The sequence below is a fragment of the Pteropus medius genome, unplaced genomic scaffold (assembly GCF_902729225.1).
Source record: "Pteropus medius unplaced genomic scaffold, Ma_sr-lr_union100, whole genome shotgun sequence".
NCBI lineage: Eukaryota > Metazoa > Chordata > Mammalia > Chiroptera > Pteropodidae > Pteropus > Pteropus medius.
In genome coordinates, this window is record NW_024347788.1 from 11,869,956 (window position 1) to 11,877,770 (window position 7,815).

Genomic DNA, 7,815 nt, shown 5'->3' on the forward strand with positions numbered 1-7,815 from the left:
AGGTAAATTCCAGCAAATGCTGAGGTACAGATGACTGCAATTTTACACAAATGCTTCCAAATAATTGAAGAGAAATATCAATTGGTGAAGTCAAGATATCTTTGATACCAAAATAGATGTGGACGGTATGAGAATGGAAGATTTCAGATCGTCATTTATGAAGGAAGTACAAAAAATCAGAAAAGAATTATTTACAAATCCAATACAATGGGGTATAAGACATGACAAAATTGAGTTTGTTCCAGAAGTACAAGGGAGGTTTAATATTAGAAAACTATTACCATGCATCACATTTACATATTAAAGTAGCATGTAAAATGATTATATGATTATCCACATAGAAGCAGAAAGGCATTTGGTAAAACCGTACACTCATCTGTGTTGAAGACTGTTGGCAAACTAGGAATAGAAGGAAACTTCCTTGAAGTGATGAATTATGTCAGGCTAGCCTTAAAAAAGTCTCTCTAAAAGTGTGTCTACCAAAAATCGACAGGAAGCGTTATTCATGGTAGAAAAACATGATCTTGTCTTTATAATCAGAATAAAAAAGGTCTTCATCATCGCTTTTTCTAAACAACCTTATCCTGTAACTTCATTCTGGGCAATAAGGAGATATAAAAACACAGAGTTTTGGGACTGTAGAGAAATAAACCAAACTGTTATTATTCTTAAATGATATAATTGCCTACATTAAAAATCCGAGAGATTATATGTTGATTATTAGAAATACAACAATTTAGCAACCTAGCAATAATTCTGTACTTTGGCAATAATTTTTAGGATGTAATTTATAAAGGCACAATTTAAAATGACAATAAAACAAATTACTAGGAATAAATCTTATAACACATTTACAAGACCAGTATTCAAAAGATTATAAGACTTTAATGAAAGTCATTAAAATTCTAGAGACATTCCTAAAGGTCTCATATATGAACACTCAGGTCGAAAATGCACCAACAAACATGGTTCCCTCATGATACCACCCCGACCGTAATCTCCTCTATCTGTCTTTGTTAATGGCAATTAACTTTAAAAAGTCTCCGCCCCTCAATTTCATTCAAATATTCAAAATTTTCCAATTTGCAATTATTACATGACTTTTTTTCTCCAGGTGGTTTTTCTAGTTCTTCTAGTTTTGGTTTTTTTACTATTACGTTTGCTCAACATCACATTTTTTTCTTTAATCTTCCTCCACCTGTTATTTATTTATTTTATCATACTGACATTTTTGATTTTTTTTATTTTAGTAAAGTGTACATAACACGTTTACCGTCATAACCATCTTAAACATCCATTTCACTAGCATTAAGGCCATGCACACTGTCCATCACCACCATCCTTATCCAGAACTGTTCATCTTGAAAAACTGAAACTGTGTGCCCGATATATGACAACTTTCCATTTTTCCTCCCCCAGCTCCTGTCAAAAACGATTCTACTTTCTGTTTCAATTAGTTTGACTACTTTATATACCTTATATAAGCAGAACCCTATCGTATTGGTCTTTTTAGAATTGGCTTATTTCACTTAGCATCATGTCTTCAAGTTTCATGCATGTCGTAGTATGTGTCAGAATTTTCTTCCTCTTTAGAGATGAGTAATAGTGCGTGAATTTTATTGTAAGTGCAGAACAGATTTTGCTCACTCATTTGTCTGTGGAGGGACACTGGGGTTCTTCTGCCTCTTGGCAGAATGATGTCGCCATGACCATGAGTGTGCAGATATCTCTTTGAGATTCTGCTTTTGATTATTTGGTTATATACTCAAAAGTGGAATTCCTGAGTCTTATTATAATTCTATTTTTAATTTTTTGAGGAACCGCCATACTATTTTACGTCACCACCAGCAGTACACAAACTTCCGGTGTCTCCACATCCTCACCAACACTTGCTGTTTCCCATTTATTTTGAGAGTAGCCATTCTAATGGATGAGAGGTGATATCTCATTGTAGTTTTGATTGGCATTTCCGTAATGATTAGTGATGTTTAGCATATTTTTATATCCTTGTTGGCTAGTACCACATAAATTTTTAATTAATCTTTTAAAAAAAATTATTATGGTTAATGGAATCCAGTAAGTTTCAGATATATAATTGAACAGTAAGGCATAAGTATCTTGCATTATGTGCAGTTAATTAATCAATCAATCAATCTTTCTACTCATTTCTTGTATGTTAGTTTTGTCTTCTTAGTGGATTGTAAACCCCTTTGAGTAACTGCTTCTGCTTCTGAATCTCTGGTACATCCCTGCAGTTTTCACAAGCTCTGTGAGGTATTTGGTTGTCAGTGAAGCTGTCAAGAAATAGTAACAACGGCATTTCAAAAAGTTTGAATAAGAGCACTTCTGTGCTCTCTGACTAGGTTGTTGCATATTTGTTGGTGACCTTTATAATTTTCCTCTAAAGTCACTGACTAGCTTTTTCTTGATCTCCTTTGCAAACTGCCTTTCTCCGCAGATCCTCACAGTGCTAAACCTTCAGAGCTCTGTGAGGTCCTCTTCTCTTTCTGTAACCTCTTGGTCTTTAACGATCGCATCTAAGATTTCCAAATCTAAGAGTCTGGATTTGTCTCTCTCATGGATATCCCAGGAATTCAGATGCCTAAAAATCAATAGAATTGACTTGAACATACGTGTTGCTCTGCTCCAAACATCCACATGTCTGTCAAGCCTCCATTTCTGATGGCTCCAATGTTTTGACCTTATTTTGACTTCTAATTCTTCTTTACTTCTGAAATAAAATAGCCAACATGTCTTATCCATATTCTGTGCCTAATCCATTTTCTCTTTTTCACCATCATCCTAGCCCAGTCCCCCATGGCCTCAATTCTGTGTCCCTTTAAGAGTCTCCGGCGCGTTCATCTATTTTTAGTTGTATCTTGGCTTTGATTTGCTCTAAATACTGCTGCTGCCAAATCTCTCTTCGCAAGGGATGGTTTTTATCAAGTAATTTTCGTGAAGAGCAAATTACTGAAGTTCTTTTTTGCCTATCATATCAAGACAGATATCTTCAAATATTTTAAGGGATGACATATGGAATGGATATGAGACATAATCTCAAAGTTCTAGAGATGATAACTTGGATAACATTGTAGAAATCACAGAGCCAGTTTTTACCTGATGTATGGAATATATATTTATAATTATGAGTGATGTTTTTAAATGTAATTGGTTACAGAAAAGTGATAATTTTCAAACAAAGGGCTAATTCGTCTTGGAAAATCTATACCTGATGAAGAGCTAACTAAGCAGGGAGAAGTGGAATTAAGCCTCTAGGATTCCTTCAAATTCTAAAATCCATGTGGTCAGGCAAGGGCACCATTTATTCTAAAGCAGCTTCCTTGTATCTCAGGCCTTCAAATACCCCACGAAGAGACCCTCTGTGTTTAAAATGGAAACCGACTGGTGAATACCTGGTTGCGGATGCTTCTGTGCCCCCTGTGGCACTCGCCAGTGGTCCCCAGCTTCGCTGTGGCTGTGGTCGCTTTTGGGACGTGACTTCTGTAGGGTTCTCCTGCCTCATTCCTCGTCCCCCTTCCTGGCCACACTGTGCTTTCAGTTTTCCCAAACTTACCTTCTCTGTAAGTCTTCCAAGGTTTTCCTTCTTTTTAACGCCCATATTACTCACTTGCCACCCTTTGCACACTCAGATTTCACGTGACATACCTCGTGAGCAGGCCCCTCTGCTCCCCCGCCCTCGCCCCCTGAGGCTTCATCCTGGAACCTCCTCCCCCAGGCACACTCTGCCCCTTGCATGGATTACAGCTGTGGGGTTATGTAGATATGCCTTCATACGAATGTTTATGTAAATATGTGTGTTTCCCAGAGGAATGAAAACTCTGTGAGGGCAGGAGAACCTCCATCTTTTCAACGCTGAGCTTGATACTCACCAGGTATCCGGGCAATGAATTCGTTTTCTGAAAACCTTAGAAAATGTTCACCTCTTTTACCAGAGGACAGCTCAGCATGTGTACGTCACTTGTTCACGGGAAGCAGAGCTAGTGTGCTATCGGGTTTACACTGATGACAGGACAGTTGTGTTGGGAAGCAATCTGGAGTTGTTTGAAATCTCTCATAGATTAACTCATTGAATAACTCTTCAAAGTACAGTGAAAAAAGTCTTGACTTGAAACTTACCAAAAGCTATTTCGTAGTCTGCCATTCTTCCTGAAGCTTCACTAGTAAACGGTTCTGTCTATTTTTGTATTTCTCTAACAATCTCTTAATGTCTTGAAGTTAGTTTGAAAATGGGTATTTTCAGTTATTAACCTGAAAACCTTTGTAGCCACGAAAAGAGATAAAACTTTAAGCATTGGAAAACCTATGCTTTTTGTTCTATTACTCTAGGCGTTTTCGAAAACAGAGATTCCTTTGGGGAGAATGGATTACAAACGCCAACAGAACTACTTTCAAAAATGCAATACGATAAATGAAAACAAAATTTAGAAGAATGGAGAGCTGCCATTTAGAAAGAAAGAAGATAAGAAGGTAGAGGGGTCTGTAGTCTTAATGTATTTTTCCTGCCGTGAAGGTGGATTTGCTCCGTGCTTCACATTCTCACATATTTTGTGGTGTGTGTGTGTGTGTGTGTGTGTGTGTGTGCGCACACACTTTGTGCCCATCCACCCTCCATGGTCATACCACACTCATCTTACTCTGCTCAGGCTAAAAAGTCAAGACATCATTTATACACCTAAAGAAAGCGCTGTTCTATTTTAAATGGGATGAAATAATTCATGTGCTTTTATTTTCTACTTCCTATGGATTCTCTGACACCGAGGAGGTATTTAGTGGCTTTTCTTTCTCTTTGTTGTTTATCATGCTGACAGTGCAAGAAATTTGGTGCCGTGGGTTACTGGCCACCGTTTCTGTCACCGCTCTGTGCTTTGTGAGTCTCTTTTTATCCAACACCTCAGTTTGTACTTTTTCATAGAAAAAAAGAGAAAACTGTCATAAGAGCACTTCAACCTGTAAAAACGCCCTGTAAAAATTCACTGCATCAAATACCACCATGTATACTTTTTGCCGTTTTACCGAAACGTAGTAGAAACTTCTAGATTTCATGAATACGTTTAATAGCAAAGGCAGGACTAAACCATCTGGTCTTTCCTTATATGTATTTTAAATAATGTTTTCTTAAGAAAACACAAAGAAAAGAGTAATCTGGCACAAAAAAGCCATCATATTTATTTATTTATATTTATTTATTTATTATTTATTTTAGGCGAGGCAACCCTTGGTTGACCTCAACAGATTTCAAGGACCTTGTCAGCTTACAATCTCTTATTTTTTATTTTTTCCGCCTACAGCACCTGGTCCTCCTAGGTGGTCTCCCATCCAAGGACTAACCAGGCCTGACGCGGCTTAGCTTCCGAGATCAGACAGGATCGGGCTTGTTCAGGGTGCCATGGCCGTAGATTCGGATTTATCTTGACTCTTTTTCTGATTTTGTTATTTCTATTTGTTAGTAATGTCGTTTTAAGAAAGAGCTATTTTAGTATGCTTTGAGGGGCAGTACGTCCTGGAGACTATGACATTTCCATGTATTAATACTGGTGTTTAAAGGATTATAGCAGTGTCCCCTTACCCATGGTTTAGCTTTCCACACTTTCGGTTACCCGCTGACAATCTCTGGAAAGAGTAAATGGAAAATTCCAGAAACAACAATGCAGAAGTTTTAAACTGCACCATTCTGCCTAGCGTGGTGAAATCTCGCTGTGATGCACGTTCCTCCTCTCCCAGGACGCGACGGTCCCTTCACCCGGTGTCCCCGCGCCGTGCACACAGCGTGCAGGTGCCGCGTAGTAGCCGCTGCGGTGATGGGGGTGGCGGGGGTGGCGGTCCCGCCCCGACTGTGTCCACGTGACCCCGATTTCCCTGAATAATGTCCCCGAAGCGCAGGGAGGTGATGCTGGTGACGCCTGTAAGCCAGCGAGGAGCCGGGGGCGCGTCGCCTGAGGGGCAGGGGGAGTAACGTCGGACAGGAAGCTGAGGGACGGAGGCCGCGTCCACCCGACATCTGCGACGTGCGCTGCTGGGACCGTTCCTCTCGCTAGCGGTCATTGTGCTGACCTCTTGCTGAGCCTGGTTATGACTTCAACCCTAGGGTAGGAATGTGTGGGCAGAGTGTGCAGGGTCTGGGGACCCGGGCCTCCGGCCTCCACCGGGAGCTTGGAACGTGTCTGCCACAGGTGGGGGCCGCCGGACAATGACAGCTTTAATAGACAAAGATCGTTCGTCATGTCAGTAACTCACTCTTGGATTAAAGTCCATCTACTAGGCCTATGAGTGATTTAAAATGCTGACGTATATGTTAAATGAGTTGTTTCTCAGTTCTACTTAAAAATACTTAAGCTATTACCCCAGACATTTATTTGGAAAGCTAAAAGCTACAAAGAAGAAGCATAACTGGAAAAGGTGAGCAGGATCCTAAAGTCTTATAATAATTATTTTGTGCACAGTGTCCACTCTACACCCCTGAACAGCCTGATTTATAATTTCAGTTCTCTCCTGCCTGTATTCACTTATCCACAGTCCCATGCATGCATTTTGAAAATTTAAATTCCAAAGATAAAACAATCTGTTCTCTGATCATGTGATGTCTGTGGACACGTTTTCACTAATCTTCATCACATGGAAATGCAGTGGATTCCTGCCTCCTGACTTAACATGGTTTCTTGGGAAACCATGGACATGGGAAGGATGGTTCTGTGGAGCAGGAAAGGGGCATTTGTGTCACCGCAATGACCTGTGCTGCCTGCCCGTGGTCACTCCAGGTCGCTTCTGCTGTTTCTTTGGTGAAGTCTTCACTCCCTAATGCACTGCGCTTTGGTTCGTGTTATTCTCGGCTGCTGTGCCGATTCTTCCGGGATTCTGCCGAAAACGTGGCGCGAGCGCTGGCTGCTCTCAGTGACATCCAGGAGGCCCCTGATGGAAATGGAGTGTGGCACGTGCCTCACGGTGTCACTTCCCGTTTGATGACATTCGAATCTGAATTCGGTAAATGGCAAACCACGCGCTCGCTCAGGTCGTGATTCCTGTGCTCGCCGCCTTCTTCCTTCTGAATCCCAGAAGAACTTCTGAGGCTTTAATTTTTCTCATCAAATTACCTTCAGCTCGTTTTTCAATCTTATTTTAAAAGACAGGAAACTACGTAGGGCTTACTTCTTTAATTTTAATGGCGATGCCATCCACAGTGTTTGAATCAACGTATTCGAGTATCTGGATGAGTGAGAAACCCTTAAAGACTATTGCTCAAAATAGTGAAATTTGAAATGAAGATACCCATAACTATGTATAGTTGTATTTATTCATCCATCCGTCCATCCATCCAACATGTATTTGGCTTACTAATATAACCAGATGTTGCTCAGTGGACTCAGGCTTAAAACCATAGTTTCTTCTTTCTAGTCGTTCATAATCTCGTGGAAGCATCTAGAACGAACCAGCAGTTAAGACACAGAGAGGGAGGGCTGTAGAGTAGGACTGTAGAGTGGCGTGAACAGGGCAGGGGTGCGAACAGCCATGTCTCTGCAGCTGAGGATGCAGAGGAAGTTCCTAGTGACAGCTCTGCCCGTGTCCAGTCTTGGAGGACAAGCTGGCTTGAGGCTAGCTGAATGATGGAGGAAAGCATGGGGCAAGAACCATTCTAGGCCCACAGCACCACGGCACGGCCGGGGAGTTCTCAAGCCTTTGATGGGTCACAGCGTCGAGTGAAAGTGGGGAGCGTGTGGTGTGCTTGTGAGCACGGAGCTAGAAGCCTGGTCATCAAAGGTGAGGGGAATGGACAGCTTATCTGTATGTATATGTATATGG

The 7,815-nt window shown here is 41.0% G+C and overlaps 1 protein-coding gene and 1 pseudogene across 1 annotated transcript in view; one reads left to right on the top strand and one right to left on the bottom strand.

The window, feature by feature from the left end:
- Nucleotides 1-7,815, top strand: part of CSMD1 (CUB and Sushi multiple domains 1) — a 1,293,618-nt gene that overhangs the window by 37,857 nt on the left and 1,247,946 nt on the right. The window lies entirely within an intron of this gene.
- On the bottom strand, nucleotides 5,301-5,419 carry LOC120614537 (uncharacterized; annotated as a pseudogene).